Below are 18,097 nucleotides of genomic sequence, written 5' to 3' on the forward strand. Positions count from 1 at the left end.
TTTCTAGTTTGCTGAGTGTCCTGACCTGCTAGCGACCTGCTGGGAAGGCAGCTGGATTACATTGTGGTGGTGTGTGAATGTATTGTCTTCATTTTTCCCCAAGTGCTTAGAGCTCAGCTGTGGTTAGTATCAGCCCCACATGATGAGGGAGAGGTCAGCTCAGGGGAAACCTAAGTATATGATGACAGAGTAATTCAAACTCAGCCTTGGCTGCATAGCTGAGAAAGGACACTGAAACTTGTCCCTAACCCTCTAGGGGTCTGTTTGAGATTGTTCCATATGTCACAACAAGATGTTGCCTTTTATACCTTTTGTATGAGATCTTTCCTTTAGGGCAGATTTTTATTGGAAGACAGCAGAGAGAAGCTGAGGTTATTTGATTTCTAAGGGCAGGGATGTGTTGGTAAGTGTCTAACAATTGGCTTGGTGAAAAACATATACATAGGACATACTTTTAAATTTAATTTGCATTAGAAACATTTTCTCAATCATTTCCTTAAGTCCAGACAATCAACAAAACAATGAATCAAACTGATTTCTGAGGTGTAAATTCTCACCCTGAAAATTTAAAAGTTTTCTCTCTAGAGTCTGTTTGAGATCGCTCTAGCTCATCCCTGGATATGGATATTATGGTAGCAAGGGCTTAGGCAGAATGGCTCTTAATGGATAGGAGTGACAAAATTGAGAGGGTAAAGGTGACAAAAAACTGAATATTTTCAAATTTTGCCTGGGGATGCATAGCTCTGCATGCAAAAATAAATGACCTATTTCTTCTGTAGTTCATTTATTACTTGTCTAAAACCTATTTCTTTTGTAACCAAGGGACATACAGGATGTCTTACTCTGAAAAAAGAAAACAATCCTTGACACTTCTATTAAAGGTCATGGTCAGGTTTGCTGTAGCAAACCTGCCAGTTCTTTGATTAGCCAATGAAAGAAGGGGGCATCTTTTAGACAAGTGATGTAAAGTGTGACTGACAGGCAGCCTGTCCCTCAGTGAGCTAACAAGCCAGCAGAGGCTAGATGTGCCAGTAGGAAAAACATAACACAAAAGCACATGTTTGGGTGAGAATTCTTTCCTGTTCACTTCTATTCAATCCATTTTCATTCTTACTTAACATGGCAACTATATTCTAGTAGCAGAAAGTCTTACCAGATAATTTGGTTTCATTTTGGTTTTCCTTACAGCTTTTGGTTAGAATTTGCATCCAATTTTTACCTTGAGTGTCAGGCATCTGTAAATGAATCTTACTATTTGACACAGGAATCTAGTTTAAGAGCTATTGAAGTATTATACTTGGAAACAGAATAGATACTGAATGCCTCAACCCAAGTTTATATTCCAATACCAAGTGATTTATTATTTATCCTAGTCTAATGCCTGGTTTCCTTCAACTAGAAAATTATGGTTAATATATTTAACTTCTATTTATTTTAAATCTTAAAAAATTAAGCTCAATACATTTGCATATATATATATTTCTTTCATAGTCTATTTTTATGAGTGGCTAGCAGGGATTTATTTTGTATAAGGAATTTTCAGGGACTATCCCAAAATCAATATAGGTTTAGCCCAGTCTCCTAATCCTTCCATATCTGTAGTGTCCTACAATGGAAAATAATATCTACGATCGTGATCTTGACACATTATAAGATTCTGAAATGCCTTCTCAATTAGTTAAGATAAAAAAGTGTTCATTATAGAATATTTATAGTTTATTGTTTAAAAAATTATTTTGGAATCAGTTAACCTAATGATAAATATGCAAATCTTTGGTACTGGAAACTATTGAATTAACCAGAGCACTTCAGCATATTTGATTAACATTGGGATAAGTAAGAGCGCCTGTTCATTCCCTAGTATACAACATTGCTGTTACAGCCAACAAGCAAGCTAAGCCAGTGTTTAAAATGTTAGCAGAGCTAAACGGTCAGTCAGTCTCATAGGGGTTGAATTTTCCTTCAAGCCTTTGCAGATGTATTGACCTATGTGACAGCACAAGATAACACAGTAAGGCACAGCAAAGCCGCAGGGAAGAGGAACAAATAAGAAATTATAGTCCTAAAGCTGAAGGGGAAAATGTGGGAAGCATCTAGCAAACAAACTTCTAAAGCTGTAGTTGAGCAATAGTTATAAATGACAACACCTCCTACTAGCTAGAAGAGCATTTTAGGGTAGGAATTGTGGCCTGCTCAAAGTTGGAGATCTTCCTTCCTCCTATTCTCTAGCATTTAATACTATCTACCATACAGAGTCGGCACTCAATGATTTTCCATTAAAGGAATTTTTATAAATTTATGTGACCTTTGATCTATACTTTGACCGTAGAGGGAAAAAAAGTTCTCATTTCAAATGTACTATATATCCCATGTAAGAATCCATACACATCTATTAGACATTTGATGCAAAGATTGGATCATAATATTTGAGATAGTTGGTTTAGAATCACAGAATCTTAGAGTTGTTAGGTATCCTTGAGGAGACCCAGTCCAACCTGTATATGATTGAGGATTCCATGTACTCACATCCCTAATAACTGTTCATTCAGTTGTGGCTTGCTTAACAGTGACTGCTCTTAGCCCTTAATTCTTGAGGGAAAGGTATGTGTTACATTTCACCCCTCTCCTAGGGTTCTCAAGTACATTTAGGGGGTTGTGAAGGTCTCTCCATTGCCACTGGCTCAAGCATATCAGTTCCAATTTAACCTTTTAACAATTGGTTTTTCCAAAAGAATTAATTTTTACAAACGATTCTTTACTTCAAAGATATGTCAATGATAAACATATAAACATTCACCTTCCCAACACTTGGGGACCTAATACCACTGATGCTACCTCAGTCTCCAGGGAGGGGAGGATATTAGGTTCACAGCAGTTTCTAACACATTTATCCCAACAAGTTCCAAGTTCCAAGCCAGGTGGTTTATTACAATGTCCTTCCAGGGCTGGTTGTCGCTTCCATTCTAGGATCTTGGCTCCAAGGTCCTCATGGCTTGAGCTCCTAGGTCTGGAACTTCCTTCCTTGCATATATAACTGAAAAAGCAAATTAAAACCCCAAGATCATTTCATAGGGCCAATGGGGTCTAAAGGGAAAGAGAAGGTGGCCCTTCACCCAATAAGGTTATATTTTGAGGGAAGAAGGCCTTCACCCTTGGATGACACAGGAAAGATAGCTTGCATTCTGGTAGTTTTAATGATTGGTTCAATTTAAGTAGCCAGTGCAAAAAGAGATCATTCCCATTTAGGTGGTTTTCATGCATTTATTCTGTCTCTCAGTTCTCCCATCCTTTCTTTTGGTATGGGTACCAGTTAAACACAGAATTTCCTCTCTCAGGACCAAGTTCCTAGAATCTTCCACATGGATGCATTCATCTTAGGTGATCTGGGAATGTGATAAAGTCCCATTACGCTCCCATCACCTTCAGTGAAGACATTCTATGACACTTTGGAATGGCTATGCTGGTTTAGCAAATTTTCCTTTTCATTAAGCCAAAATTTGCCTCTCTCCAGTTTTTTTTTTCTCTTTTTGCCATGGTCTGATAGTCCTGAGTGGTTTGGGAGGAAGTGGTGAGCATGACTTAGACTGGTATTTGTTTACCAATCCTTACATGCAACTTCCTTTGGGAAGGAGGAATCTGCTTCAGCAAGAGGCAAGATTAGCTCTGGTCACTACTCTGGTTTGGCCTGAGCAGGGCACTAATATAACACACCCTGTAAGAGGAGCTCAGGGCGGACTAAGTCCATTAGCTCTCCCTTGGGATGGAAGCATGGGTGGAAGTATGGTAAGTATGGGTTCAGTCTGTTTCCTGCTGGGCTATCCTCTGGCTGAGTTTGGTTTATGCACTAAGTCAATATGGATGAGTGCAATGCTGCATAAGTACTTCATTTAAGGTACATGATTTGAATTGTGTGGGCACTCCCACAAACTGCAGTTTGTGATTCCACCAAATAAATGGACTTCAAGAGTTGCTGTGAAAACCTGGTTCTTAGTTTGGTTAAGGCTAAATAATGTTTCCAAAAGTCAAGAAATTTAATAATAAATTATGGATTCATTTGAATTTAGAGCTGCAAGAGACTCAAGAGATCATTTAATTCAGTCTCCTCATTTTGATAACTACATAGTTTAAGTGATTCTCCATGAGGATAGAAATAATTTCTTTTTTTCCTCTGTATCCCTTAACATCATTCTCTCTCTCTCTCTCTCTCTCTCTCTCTCTCTCTCTCTCTCTCTCTCTCTCTCTCTCTCTCTCTCCCTCTCTATCTCTCCACACACAAAAACACACACACACACATCAGCTTTAATAAATACTTCTTTTTTAAAGTTCTATTTAAGTTCTGGATTCTCTACCTTAGACCTTTCCCACTCCCCCATTCCCTGAAAAAAGCAAAAAAACCTCACCCTAAAACCAAAATCAAAAACCCAAAACAAAATCCTAAACCTGTTAATATCTGTGTAGTCAAAACAAAATCTTGCTTAACATTTCTTGATTGATTGTCCAAGGCCACATGGGGAATAAATGGCAGAGCTAAGATTTGAACCTACCATTCTCTAACCTGAAATCCAGTTTCTAAAATCTTAGAGTGTGAAAGGACATTAGAGATTATCTAATCTATACCTTTTCCATTCTTCATCACTACCATTTTACATATGTGAACACTGAGATAATGTGGAATGAAATTTTCCTGAGAAACATTGTGAAATTCTGAAAATGTGTTTTTCAATTTACACATTTATTCTACCTTTCAATTCTCCCATCTTTTCTTTTGGTATGGGTACCAACTCCCATATCCAAGTTACCAGAATCCTCATGCTAAGCATGAGTGCTCCAGTGTGACTTTTTACCTGAGCCAACTTTCCTGGACGGTATGCTATGCACTTCTGTCTTCCAGACTTTGAAACTTACCTGGTTCTCTGTCCTATTCCTCCAGGGTTCTGTTCTTTGCTATTTAATCTATTAGAACAATTTGGGCTAAGGTGTTAATGGATTGATCTTCCCAGACAACACATTTTAATTTTGATGAAATTGAAGTCCCTTAATTTAGAAAATTCTTTCTGTGGATAGGTCAGTTATCACATAGACCATGCAAAATTTCAACCACTAGCTTTTTTGGCACCTCTCAAATCCTAGTTTCATTGGTTATAACTGTTCTTTATTACCAGTTAGTAGCACCTATTTTCCACGTGTGGGGAGAACAACAACTTTTTTCAAGATTCCTAAATTTCATTTGTCCCATAAACTGTCATGGTTAGAAGAAAAAGAAATACCTGATGTTTTCTGACTTGTTTCAGAAACATGGAAAGTGGTAGCATGGCTAATAGGCTGTAAGGAAGAAACAATGGATAATACAAGTCCAGGAGAACTGTGTTCCAAGTGTTGACTTTGACATATACTAGTTTCAGGCTCATGGGCAAGTTGTCCCAAGGCAACTCTCCAAGACTACAAATTACAGACCAGTGCCTATTCATCAATGATGTAGTTTCTTCTCCAAGAGCTCCTGATAAAGTAACAGATATGACTCTTTATTGAGCCCCTGTCTATACCTCAAAAAACAAAGCCAAATGTGAGAGCTAGCAGAGACATTAGAGGCTATATCTCCAATGCCTAGTATATAGTAGGTACATAATCAATGCTTCTTTATGTAACCTATGTCTCCAGCTTGGAGCATTTACAGAAGACTCTCCTAATTGGTAGAGAGATTGATTACTCAGTGTTGCATTCCCCATAAAGGACAGAATTAATGCAAACTGTTTTCAGAAACACAGTCAGTTCCCAACCCTCTTGGAGACTAACACTAGGGAAGAGAAAGAGAAAGATTCTCTTCCTGATGTGTAAAGGAAAGCCAATTCTTCAGTATTTCCCCAGTTTCCTGCTCACCTCCCTAGAGAATTCTGAGAATTTCCTTTTGGGTAAGATGGGGACCACTCTCTTGATTAAGTAACTTGCCAAAGGTATCAGAAAAAGTAACTGTCAGGCATGGGATTTGAACACACATCTTAATTATTACAAGTCTAGCATTCTTGTGTTAGACATTAAAAAATTTAAATTGAAAAAAAAAAAGGCAACTCTACCAAATCACTTAACTGGGTTCATCTTTAAAAACAACAGCTAGAAGTAATTTTCTAGAATTTTAGAAATGGAGCCTTTTTCCTATAAAGTAATGAAAGCTACTTAAATGTTTGTGAAATTGAATGTTATTTAGTGTACCATAATTTTCACCACCATGTTCAGGGAATGACAAAAGATGTTTCTAATCAATTGCCAAATTTTAGATAGTTTGCTTTCATAGAAACCATGTGTAAATTTGGTTCTCAAATTTGGATTCCTTTTATCTAGTAACTGATCATGTTTATAAATAATATTTTGTTCAATTTTTATTAAACTTTGAAGCTAGATCTCTACAAGTAGTCAAAAGTATATTTTTTCTGATGAGTGAATATGACAGGGGGCTCTTGAGAAAAACAAGATAAGGTAAATATAACCAAATTACAACAGAACTTTCTGATATTTCCCAAAGAACAGAAGTATCTCCATCAAGTGGGAAGTGAATACAAGGAAAGCATATAAGATAAATGTCAAAAGCAAGTATTTTCATTCTTTGTTGGTGAAGGCTCCTTGTCTATTGAATATCTCCCTGTGAAATGAATAACTTCATAAATACCTTAAATGACAAACACAAGCCATGACTTAAAAGATAACTATAGCAATTCAAATGCAGTTAACTTTCCTACAGAGGCCACACTCTACTCTGCTGTTTAACTCTACTAAATACCTGTTTGGCTGCCATCTCAAATAAGATCTCTCACACACACATATGTTTGCATGCATACATACATACTTAAATAGGAAGTATTTTAAGCTGTAAATTGTTATATCAATATGAGCTATTATTATTATTGATAAAAATCATATGGATAATAGTGTAATGTGACTGTAGTTTCTGGCTTACTTACTTCCTGCTTGTATTACTACTTATAGTTTCTTTCAGCAAGGTTATGCTTAAGATTATACAGGCTAGGCTTCAGCAATATGTGAACCAAGAATTACCAGTTCGGGTTGGTTTTGGAAGAGGCAGAGGAACTAGAGACAAAATTGATAAACTTCATTGGATTAGGGAGAAAGTAAGGGAGTTCCAGAAAAAAAAATCATTGATTTCTGCTTCATTAAACTTTTGACTGTGTGGATCACAACAAAATGTGTCAAGTCCTCAAAGAGATGGAAGTCGTAGATCATCTTACTTTTCTCCCGAGGAACCTGTAAACAGACCATGAAGTAACAGTTAGAACCAAACATGGAACAATAGATTGGTTTAAGACTGGGAAAGAATTACAACAAATAAGTTTGTCATCTTATTTATTTAACTTATTTGCAGAGTACATCATGCAAAATGTCAGGCTGAATGAATAAAAATCCAGAATTAAGATTGTTGGGAGAAATGTCAACAATCTCAGATATGCAGATGATACCACCCTGATGGCAGAAAGTGAAGAGGAATTAAGAAGCCTCTTGATAAGGGTGAAAGAGGAGAGTGTAAAAGGTGGCTTAAAAGTCTGACATCAAAAAAACTAAGATCTTAGAAACTAGTCCCATCACTTCCTGGTAAATAGAGGGAAAAGAACTGCAACCTGTGTCAAACTGTTTTCTTGGGTTCAAGGATCACTACAGAGAGCAACTGCAGCCATGAAATTAAGAGATATTTGCTCCTTGCAAATCTGGACAGCTTACTAAAAAGCAGCAGTATCTTTTTGACAACAAAGTTTTGTGTAGTCAAAGCTATGGGTTTTTTTTTCAGTAGCAAAATATGGTTATGATTGTTGTACTATAAGGAAAGCAGAGACACTGGAGAAAACTTTTGAGAGTCTCTTGTACAGTAAGGAGATCAACTCATTCAATAAAGAAATTAATTTAGGATAGTTACTGTTAAATTAAAAACCTCTGTGAACTCTTAAAATGGAAGAAACCCTAGGTCCAAAAAGGGGGACCTGGAATGATCCAGAGTTTAATCACAATATTCAAAGATTATAAATGCATTTATTGTCTGAGGAGCTTGCAAGCTGGAACGGTGAGACAGTGACAACATGTATTTGAAGGGGAGTGGGAAGGGATGAGGTATTTTATACTTTTCAAACAAAGGAAGACAGGGAATTGGGCAGGTCCTAGAAAGGAATGAGGCAGAGAACCCCATTTCCAAGGGGAGGGATAGATCCAAGAGTAAGAAATTCCAGGTATCAGAGCTGTGGTCCTTTGATAGACAAATCAGAAGGTATTCTTGAAGATAAGTAGTCCTGACAGTTCAAGGCTTGAGCACATTAAGGTTAGGAGATGTCTCCAAAAACCATAAAGCAGGTTGTGTTTAGAGCCCCATAATCAACAGTTAGGGGAGTCTCTGAAGATAAGGATGTCTCTTAAAGCTCCATAAATGACCAAATGGCTCACAGTCTTCTTCAGAGCTGGTTGGTGAGCTTAATTGGCTTCCTTATTGCTGTTTTTCTGCATGCCCAGCTGGGTTTACCTCAGTCACCAAAAAGGATTATTGGTACTTCAAGCAGTTTTGTATCTTAGCTAATACAGCCAGTCCTCATACAACTCTTCTTGGGTACCTGGAAAATTGTGGAGCTCGGGAATCAAGGTAGTTAGAAAGCCATTTTCACAATTGGAAGGTAAAATACTGAAACTGAAGCTTAAATATTGTGGCCACGTTATGAGAAGGCTGGACTCTGTGGAAAAGACTTTGATGTTCAGAAAGATTGAAGGTAAAAGGAAAAGGGGATGACAGAGGATAAAATGGATAGTCAATGTCATAGAAACAATGAAAGTGACCTTGAAAAGATTTTGAGATATACTGGAGGATAGAGGAACCTCATGTGCTATGGTCCATGGGGACATAAAGAGTTGGAGAGGATTCAAAAACTCAACCATAGCAATGCTTTCCAAAATGAACAGGCCCTATCTATTGATAGAATAGGTAGTTGCCTACGTGGCAAGACTTGAATTAAAGCAACTCCCTTCTCTCTAATACTTCCCCTACCAGTTCTAGACAATAAAATTAAAAATCATTTACTGCCTATTTGGGTAAAGTTATTGAAAGTTTCCTATTAAAAAGCAAATATGTTACTAGGGAGGGGTAAAATCTTGAACTATTGTCACCATAATGCCTTATTGTAAATGGGTTGATCCAGAGGGAGGGAAGGATTTTGAGGAATGCAGAAATGCAAAGGCTGTATATGATGACTCTATGTCAGAATAGTTCCTAGGTGAAGAAGTATATATTTGGGAAATGCAAAACAAAACAAAATCAAGCAAAGCAAAGCGCAAAGAGAGGAAAGACAGAAGACTCCTGAAATCAAGATGTACTTATTTTACAATTTTGTCTAGGGGCAGTCCTTGGTATAAACTTTAAATAATCCTTGGAATGTGTTCAAGAATTCCCCAGTTATGGGCAAAATCTATTTTTTAAAATTAGAGAGTAACCTATATGGTCTGTCCACAATACAACCTCAGTTAACTAAATTGATTATTTTTTTTTCTTTTTCCCCTTGGAAATATTTCCTTTACCTGGAGAATTAAGGTCCTTGGGCAAGAGCTGGATTTTTGTTACTACAAATAAGAGTTCATTTAAAAAACGAAATGAAACCACAAGGTTTGAAGAATGGAGGCAGGGCAAACATTTCTTAGTTCTCTCCAACAAATGTTCTAAGTTGACTAGACACTCCTATTTGAAACAGGAGGGGATCCATAAGCATCCTATATTTATCCTATCCACCTGGAGAGCTGATGAGTTTTGAGATGTGAATGTTTCCTGGATACCAGAAACTAGAACAATAATGCCATCTGTTTATAATCAGGTCATCATGCCAGCAGATGATAAAGCTGGTTAAAGTTACTACTTGATTTGAGAGTCTTTTAATTGAGAATGAGGTGATTTATCATGTGCTTTTTTTAAAAGAAGGACTTAAAAGCACAAAAATAAAGAGTTAAGGTTTAAAAGAGTTTTCTTATCTTGGTCTAAATCACAAGATCTATTATGTGTGTTGACACACAGAGGAGGTACTACAACATGTTCATAGGACAGTGTGGGTAGCCATTGAAAGAAGTCTTTTTTGGGATTTTTTTGCCTCTTGACAGTACTGTAACAGTACACTCTGTAATCTTATTTTGGGGCATTAAACTGGATAAAATGCAAAAGAATAGACAGAAATCAAGGACCTTCTAAATTTCATCGACTTTTTCTTTTAACCAAAATTCTTTCTTTGCATCTTATTTTTAAAAAGAGAAAAAAAACTCAGTAAAGGTCTGCATCAGTAATGCTGATACACTCATTAGATTAAAAATCACCACCTATCTACTTTCCCTTATATTTCATTATTGCAAAATGTCCATAACAGTGTTAAATTAGGACACTCACTTCAAAGATGCAGAGATTGACTCATCTATGTCTACATCTTGTGTAATTTTTGACCTCTCTCTCCCCCTGTAAGTCGTACATAGAGGATCTATCTTTAGTTAGAGTCTAACACATACTAGACTCCATTTTCTAAGCTGGAGTTCTTAAATATTTTTCTGTTAGGGACCCCTTTGACAGTCTGATGAAACATATATTTTTTTCTTAGAATAATGTTTTTAAGTACATAATGAAAAATACATAGAATTATTCGGAAAACCTAATAATTATGCTAAAATGTAATTATCAAAATATGTATATTTTAAGTTAACAAAGTCCAAGTTAAGAATCACTATTCTGTTGTATGTCTTTTAAAACATTTGTAGGCACTAGTTTTGGAGTTTCTAGCATTTTTTTGGAGCCTTCAGCCTCCACAGATTATCTTCTACTTTTGCTATACAACCAAGCCATCTTTTCCAGTCCCACATTACCTGTGAGGGTTTTATGTCATGTCTTATTCATGAGTTATCAATAGTAATATACCAGTCCCTATTTGTGCCCCCCTCCCAATCCCTCCATTGCCCTTTGAGTAACTTTAAATTTTTATTCTTTGGACCTAATGCTATCTCATGATTGGTAGCCATGCAGCATCACCATAGAAATATTGATGTTAAAAAGATAATTTTTAGAAATTGAGAGAGGCTTACGATAAACCATTAAAAACATTAAAAATTTCAAAATACAACCCAGTCCATTTTCTTCCTCTTAATTCCTCTTCTTGCTTATTATCTATCAACAGTTCCTGTCTAAAACTGACTAATATGGGGGCACAGCCAAGATGGCGGAGTGAGAACAAGTACTCACCTAAGCTCTAAGACAAACTCTTGGAGGTACCTCTAAAAAGAGAATCTGAACAAATTTTAGAGTGGCAGAATACAATAGAAGACAGAGTGTGGCAGATTTCCAACACAGGACAGATTGGAAGGTTGATAGGAAGGATCTGTTGCATGGGACTGGAGGAGCACACAGCACACAGGCTGTGTCAGTGTGGACCCCACCATAGCACAGCCCAGCAGGAAGCCCTGGGAGGTCTGAAGCAGCAGCACACTGCAGATTCTCAAACATATCAGCTCAGGTTGGGAGTCCAATGGAAGTGAGCGAGAGAGAACTGTAGAACCCCAGGTAACTGAGCAGCCACTCCTGAAATTATCAGCTCTCAGATTAAATGTCTGGAAGTCACCTACTGAACTTCTGGGAGCCAAGATGGTGGAATAATTGGTAAATGCTATTCCCTTCCCCTTGTTGACCTTGAAAAACTCAAAGAATATTTCACCTGGAAAAATTCTGGAACATTGGGAGCAGCCAAAGGGGTAAACAGTCTTTTAGCCCATAAGGATAGGAAAATCACAAAGGGGGTTCCTCTTGCTGTGGCTGAAGGGAAACAGTGAAGGACCAGAGCTGTCTTAGGCAGCCCCACCTCAGCAAATCAGGAGGAGATCCTGAGCCCCAGGGGCTTGGAACCTATAATCTCAAACACCAGGACCCCAGGTATGCCTCAGCATAGCCAGGGGAATCAGGAAGGCACTAGTGCATGCAGGGTTCACCAACCACTGAACTTGCCTATGTTCTAGCTCAGGAAACTAGACCTTGTGACACCACATCACCTCTCCCTCACACTTAATGTAGCTAATGTAGCTTCAGAGTAACTCTGAGGAAACTCAGAAAGATTTCACCTGGCCTGTGATTTGGCATACCAGTCAGCTCAGCTTCAGGTAAGCTGCAGCATTTTAGCTTCCATATGAAAGAACCAGAGGTCACAATATACAAAGCCTCAAGTTCTAAGCACAAGAACCATGGGACAGAGCCCCCTGTGCCCCAGAAGCAGAGATCCACTTAATAAGCTAGGAAAAGGGTGATCATCATAAGCAACAAGCAAAGAAAAGACCATAGATTGTTTCTATGGGAACAAGAACCAAAACATGAGTACCAAAGAGGTCAGCATTGAGACTGTACTCTCATCTGAAATATCAGAAGGGAATATGAACTGATTTCAAGCCCAAAGAGCATTCTTGGAAGAGCTCAAGAAGCATTTTAAAAGCCAAATTAGGGAAATAGAAGAAAAACTGGCCAATGATTTTAAAAATATAGAAAAAGAAATCACAGAAGAATTTAAAAGGAAAATTGACAAAATGGAAAAAGAAGTATAAAAACTAAGTGGAGAAAATAACTCCTTAAAAGGAACAGTTGGATAGATGGAAAAGGAGATGCAAAAGTTAACTGAAGAAAATAGTTTGTTAAAAATTAGAATTGGTCAAGGAGAAGCTAATGACTCTATGAGACATCAACAATCAGTCAAACAGAATCTGAAGAATGATAAAAAAAGAAGAAAATGTATTTCCAATGTACCTCGTTGGAAAAGCAACTGGTCTGGAAAATAGATCCAGGAGAGAATATAGGTCTACCAGAAAGTCATGATTAAAAAAAGAGCCTGGACAATATCTTCCAAACTGCCCAGAGGTCCTAGATCCAGAGGGCAAAATAGTCATCAAAAGAATCCACTGTTCACCTCCTAAAAGGGATCTCAAACTGAAAACACCAAGGAATATAATTACCAAATTCCAGAACTATCAAGTGAAGGAGAAAATACTGCAGGCATCCAGAAAGAAACAATTCAAATATTGAGGAGCTACAGTGAGGGTCTCATAGGATCTTGCAGATTCTACATTAAAAGATTGAAGGGATTGGAATATAATATTCTGTAAGGGAAAGGAGGTGGGACTACAACCAAGGATCAATTAACCAGCAAAACTGAGCATGATATTTCAGGCAAGAAGATAGACATTCAATGAAATAAAGGATTTCCAGACTTTACTGATGAAAAGGCCAGAGCTCAATAGAAAATTTGATCTTCAAACACAAGTCTCAAGAGAGGCACAGAAAGATATATGGGGGAAAAAATTACTTGTTATTCAATATGGGCCAACTGTTTACTTTCCTTTAAGGGAGGAAGATTCTTGTTAATCTTGAGAATTGTATATTTATTATGATATATAAAAGGGATATACATAGATAGATGGAGCAGTATAAAGTAAATGATGTCATGATAAAAATGTGATTTAAAGGTGCAAAGGGATTGCAACAGAAGATGTGAAAAGAAGGAGGCAGAAAAAGGTAAATTACATCACAGGAAGAGGCAGAAAAACATATTATAGTAGAGATAAAGAGGGCAGGGAGATGAGCATTGTTTGAGATTTACTCTCATCTGATTTGATTCAAGGAGGGAACAATAAACTTAGTTCAGTATAGAAATCTAACTAGTTCTATAGGCAGTCAGAAGGGAAAGTTGAAAGAAAAGGAAGGGAAGGCTAAAAGAGAAGGAAGAAGTAGTAAGGGTAAAGGGGAGTAAAAGGAAGGGGGGCTAAAAGAAGAGAGGGAAGACTGAGGGACTCAGTGGTCAAAAATTAAAACTCTATTGTGGAGGGGAAGGAAGAAGAAAGAACTAAAAGCATAAACGGGGGGAAAGAGGATGGCATGAAAGACACAGATAGTAATCATAACTGAATGTGAATGGGATGAATTCTCCAGTAAAACAGAGGTGACTAGCAGAATGGATTAAAAACCATAATCCAACAATGTGTTGTTTACAAGAAACACATTTGAAATAGGGGGATACATACAGGGTAAAGGTAAAAGTTTGGAGCATAATATATTGTGCTTCAGCTGGAGTAAAAAAAGCAGGGTTAGCAATCCTAATCTCAGACAAAGCAAAAGCAGACATAGATCTGGTCAAAAAAGATAAGGAAGTGACTATATTCTTCTAAAAGGCACCATAGACAATGAAGCAATATCATTACTAAACATATATGCTCCAAATGGTATAGCATCCAAATTCTTAGAGGAAAAGTTAAGGAAGAACAAAAGGTCCAGAATATCAAGGAACTAATGGAAAGAAATGCTAGGGATGGTGGCCTAGCCCTACTGGATCTCAAATTGCATTATAATAGCAGCAATCAAAACTACTTGTTATTGGCTAAGAAATAGAGGGGTAGACCAGTACAATAGGTTAGGTGCTCAAGACAAGGTAGTCAGTGAATACAGCAATCCACTGTTTGATAAATCCAAGGACCCTAGCTTCTGGGATAAAAACTCACTGTTTGACAAAAATTACTGGGAAAACTAGATAATAGTGTGGCAGAAACTGGACATAGACCAATAGCTGACATCGTACACAAGAATAGAGTCCAAATGGACATATGATCTAGGTGTAAAGAGTAATACTATAAACAAATTAAGGGAGCGAAGAATAATGTACTTGTCAGATTTATGGAGAACGAAGAAATTTTTGACTAAGCAAGATAGAGAGAACATTATGAAGTACAAAAGGGATAATTCTGGTTACATTAAATTGAAAAGTTTTTGCACAAACAAACTCAGTACAACCAAGACTAGGAGGGAAGCAGAAAACTGGGAAAGAATTTTTAAAAATAGTGTCTGTGATAAAGGCCTTATTTCTAAAATATATAGAGAACTGAGTCAAATATACAATAATATGTCATTCTCCAATTGATAAATGGTCAAAGGATATGAATAGGGAGTTTTCAGAGGAAGAAATTAAAGCTATCTATAGTCATATGAAAAAAATGTTCTAAATCACTATTGATTAGAGAAATGCAAATCAAAACAACAACATATCACACTTATCAGATTGGCTAACATGACAAAACAGGAAGATGATGAATGTTGGAGAAGAGGTGGAAGACTTGGAACACTAATTCATTGTTGGTGGAGCTGTGAGCTGATTCAGCCATTCTGGAGAGCAATTTGGAACTATGACCAAAGGGCTACAAAAATGTTCATACCTTTTGACCCAGCAATACTGCTTCTAGGACTGAATCCCCAAAAGATCATAAAAAGGGAAAGGGTCCCACATGTACAAAAATATTTATAGCAGCTCTCTTTGTGGTGGCCAAAAACTGGAAATCAAGGGGATGTCCATCAATTGGGGCATGACTGAACAAGTTGTGGTTTATGAATGTAATGGAATACTATTGTGCTATAAATGATGAACAGGCAGATTTCAGAGAGCCCTGGAAAGACTTAGATGAACTGATGCTGAAAGGACCAGAACCGGGAGAACTTTGTACACAGCCACAGCCACAGTGGGTGAGCAATTTTTCTGGTAGACTTAGTCCTTCACAGCAATGCAAGGACCTAAAAAATTCTCAATGGACTCTTGAGGCAAAATGCCTTCCACATCCACAGAAAGAACTATGGAATTGATCACAGAATAAACGAGACCATTTTCTTTTGTGTTATGTTTTGTTTTCATGGTTTCTCCCATTCATTTTAATTCTTCTATGAAACCTAAGATGAAAGTATATTTAATAAGAATGCATGTGTAGAACCTATATAAGATTGCACACTGTCCTGAGGAGGGAGAGGGGAAGGAGGGGAAAAGGTAGAGGAGGGAGGAGTAAAAATCTAAGATATATGGAAGTGATTGTAGAAAACTGAAAACAAATTAATTAATAAAAAAAACAAAAACAAAAATCTAAACTGACTAATATAAGGACACTTTCCCTTCTTTCATTTAAACAAAACATAGTCTTAGAGTTCAATCTGGGGACGTGGAGAAAGGGGAATACTTCATTAGAACTAACAATTGCTATTATAGCCAATCCATGCACTTATGCCTTCTGATTGTAAACTGTGTGTTTGTCCTTCATTGCCAAAGAAGACCGTGCCATCAGAGAACTAATGACATGACTTGCACTTGACTTTGTTTTGAGTGAGGGAGGGCTGTGCAGGTCACCAGCCTCACTTCTCCTCCAGAGCCATCTGAATCCAGTGATGGATTGACTAGAGATGATCCAGGATAAGGCAATTGAGGTTAAGTGACTTGCCCAAGGTCCCACAGCTAGTGAGTGTCAAGTGTTTGAGGTGAGACTTGAACTCAGGTCCTCCTGACTCCTGAACTCATGCTCTATCTGCTGCATCACCTATGCAGTGTGTACAGTTGGTACTCAATGTTTGTTGAATTTCAGTTAATTGTTGCAACAAGATGATCTCACCTTCTTCATGCTTATAAAGTGTCCACTTCATAATATTTTTAGATGGTAGGGGCATACTTAGTCCCTAATATTGAATAAAATATTATTTCTAGTAAACAATAGATACTCACATATTTTGACCTTTAAGGGATCATAACATTACTGAGTTCAAGTATCTCATTTTTATAGATCATAGGATGATAGCTGCAGATATGCAAGGGACATTAAATGCAACTAGTTTGACCCCTGGAGGTCCAGAAAGGGTAAGGGGCTTGCCTGGGGACAGATAAATAAGTATCTCAATTAGAATTTGAATCCAGGTATTCTGGACTTGAAATCTAGTGCTATATCTATATCTATATAATTATATAGATATATCTATATCTATATCTATCTCTATATATCTATATAGTACTGCCTGAAAATATAGATGCTAAATAACATCTAAATTTTTACCAGGTACTGACAAAAACTAGAATTGTTCTGATATCTGCTATTACCTCAGTAGGGACTGAAATATTGAATTATCTGCAACTAATCTGAAGCAAGACCAACTAAGTCAGTCAAGGTTAATGACACATTCTCAACTTTGTTAGCCTTTCATTCATATAGTAAATCACCATTTTCCTGACTTGAAGCCAGGTACAGAAGTATTTATTTTCTAAAGTGCTTTTATAATCCAGATCAAATTGATTCAGTACAATTCCCAGTATAATGGAATAATTGATCTAGCTTGGAAGGGAACTTGGAAGTTTTCTAGTCCATTCTCCTCATTTGATAGGTGATGAAATTCAAGTCTATAGAAATTGTGATCTGTCCATTTTCACCTTGGTAGTACATTGCACAAATTGGAAATCAAATTTAGACCCTGTGATTTTGTGTGTTATGTTGTATCAACTCACTAAGATTCAAAAAAGCATTGAGTGCCCACTCTGTAACTGGCATACCTAGTCAGAAGGCCCATGTTGAATGGATTGGCTATCACAGCAATTATTAGTTCTAATTAAATACTCTTCTTCCCCCCAGAGCTGGAATCTTTTAATGTATAACTTGATGGAAATATGTCTTCTGTGCCCACTGTCCTGGCTTTAATTGTTTTTCTTTTTGCCTAATGCTCTGATATCTTTATTAAAACAATTCATGCTATATTTCCATTCAGAACAATCTACACACTCCGCTCAGTTGGCAAGGATCATATGTGTGCTCCCTAGAAAGCTTCTCTGATGAACGATTTGCATTGCTCTGGGCCAAGAACAGTTTTATGTCTTCATTACTAACTACCCATTTATTAGCATACTTAATATGGAAAGTCAGTAACAAAGGTAGATTTCCCTTTTTCATAGATAATACTTGCCCGAATGCTTTCCTATATACTCGTATTATTGCAGCATGAAAGACTATGATACCTATAGGTCCAGCAATAAAATGCTGGCAACTATTTTGTTCATTTCTCTGAAATAATGTATTTTGAAGATAATGCTGTAATTCTCCCAAATTATTGACTCTTCCACGTTGATTTTGACGACTAGTACAATTCTCAAAGTTTAGGAGCAAACAATATTATTTATACATGATATTTTAACATCATTATATAATATTATTTTATAGTGTATTTTTGATTATGATTATTTTAAATGTAGAATAAATAGAGAATGAAGAAGTCCAC

This window comes from Notamacropus eugenii, chromosome 4, assembly GCF_028372415.1.
Source record: "Notamacropus eugenii isolate mMacEug1 chromosome 4, mMacEug1.pri_v2, whole genome shotgun sequence".
NCBI classification, from domain to species: domain Eukaryota; kingdom Metazoa; phylum Chordata; class Mammalia; order Diprotodontia; family Macropodidae; genus Notamacropus; species Notamacropus eugenii.